This window comes from Schistocerca piceifrons, chromosome 5 (assembly GCF_021461385.2).
Source record: "Schistocerca piceifrons isolate TAMUIC-IGC-003096 chromosome 5, iqSchPice1.1, whole genome shotgun sequence".
Taxonomy (NCBI): Eukaryota; Metazoa; Arthropoda; class Insecta; order Orthoptera; family Acrididae; genus Schistocerca; species Schistocerca piceifrons.
Genome location: NC_060142.1, coordinates 44980456 through 44982722, shown reverse-complemented (window position 1 = coordinate 44982722; position 2267 = coordinate 44980456).

The window sequence follows — 2267 nt, the reverse complement described above, 5'->3', positions numbered from 1 at the left end:
TAATGCTGTTTGTGGACAGGAAATTTGTTCTTGGGATGTATCCAACGTCTTCTTTTCCGTCTTTTGCTTTGTGCCTGACGTAAACACCAGACAATAAGCAGTAGCAGTTCACCCACCTCAGAAACGATCACAAGACGTACAGGCGTTCGTAGTTGCTGTGGGCTGTGGGTCATGCGGAAGGGGAAGTCGCCCTACGTTGTAGTAGTCTTTTTTGTTGTTATAACTGTCGCTGGGAACAAGGTACCGAAGAGTACTGATAGGCCCTATGCATCTGCATCTACATACTCTGAAAATCACTCTGAACTGTATGGCAGAGGATACCTGACATTGGTGAGTCTTCCCTTTCCAAACGTGTATACACAACGAGAAGATATGACTCCTCGAATGCCTCTGTGCTCCGTAATTATCTAATGTTGTCTTCACGAACCATACAGGAGCGATACGCAGGAGATTGAAGGATATCATTAGATTTTTAGTATTCCGTACTACACGTGGTAAATCCATTACCCTTATACATCGTGGGCGAGTTGAGGGAGCTGGTTTTCACAACGTCGTTGTTTGCGTAACTGATGTCGATTTCTACAGAAGAGATTTCCGATCTCGAGAAGGGTCGTATTACACGATCAAAAACCGTGTTCTACAATTGTACAACACACTTAATGTCAGCAATATACTTCAGGTCGGTAGTTGTGAGTTCGACGACAAGGTTCACATCTCATACTCCCTTCGCTAGGCCGTAGCTCCACGAAGACACCAAGCTCCAAATATTATCCAGACGCGCGACACTGGAAATTGTTTCTAGTCATATGTGGTGACAGTAAAGCTCTCTCTCTCTCTCTCTCTCTCTCTCTCTCTCTCTCTCTCTCTCTCTCTGTCTCTCCCCCTCTCCAACATAATAACTATCTATCGTTAAACGATTCATCACTGTGTTCCGGACTCCGAAAGTCACTGCGTACATTCGGTGTGTTTCATGTTACTCTACCAGATGGTCGCCCGTGTTGCAAGAAATGTGCTACACTTCACTACAATGCTGCGAGAAAAATCAGCCCTGCCTATTTAGTCGTCTACACATTATAAGACTGTGACAGTGAACATGCACACTTGCAGCTTGTGGGTATAAAAATTCCGAATGCGATCATCAGTGGGTCGCGTTGTCCGAAGACTGATTTTTGATGGATCCTGATGAAGACAAACACAATTAACTTTGTCCCGTGGTCTCGCGAGTTTTCAGCATGCCAAGCGAAAGTGGCCATTGATCAATATTTGACTGACTGAAGACGTCCTCTCATCGCATCATATGACGCGAAACGTTTTTCCTTATGCTTTGCGTAGAATCGTTCATGATAACTTTCAACAGCGGGTATTTCATAATTTCTACCACAGGGGTAGTAGAGTGGACGTAGTAGCTGAATTTTTGCTAAGAAACCCATATCCGAAAATGTGCCAATTGGATATAAAGTAAGAAGATGAGATCACTTTCAAATCTCCCTCTTCATGGTACGCACACAAACTGAGAAGAGATGGCCGTCATCAGTTCCTCGCGTGATAAAGACGTCACGTACCACGACTAAAAGAACTGCTGCGAGATACTGGTACTTTTGCATCTAGGAGAGCTGACTGTGGTGCTGCACGGGTCCCCACACTCGACTTTGAGGAAGATGTCCTTCGTTACTATGAAGGTGACCCGACGACGAGTACTCAAAACATTGCCCACGCCGTGGATTTTTCTGGTGCAGCGTTTCCCAAATTGTGTTCCGTGTAACAATGGTGTTCTGCGGTAGGTGAATAAGTCCTCCGCTGAAACCTATTCATGGCATGGGGTTTATTTCCAACATTATGACGACACCAATCTTTGTTATTTTATTATAATTTCTCTTTTATTAGTTATGGTTTCAAATTGAAGTAATCACTGAATAAATCAGACTCACCTAATTGTTTAAACTGTTTAACCTTCAAAATAAATAAGGTGTTTCCATCAGATTACCAGAATTCTCAAAGTGGTGCGCCAGAAGAAAAGTTCCGGAGGCTATGTTGTAGAGGGTAGTAATCAGATCTCATTGTCTGCGCTGCGTAACGTGACGCAGGAGATAAGAAAGTGATGGGGTCTTCAAACTCAATTTCTAACCAAACGGTGAATTTCCGGACATGGATTCCTTATTAGAAGTGTATGTACAACACCTATAAACCTGTAACAGGAACTGTGAAATACCCTGTAGAGCGCAACGTCGTTGTCACTCTCTCCCTCCAAGAAAGGGGCGTCACGTTGA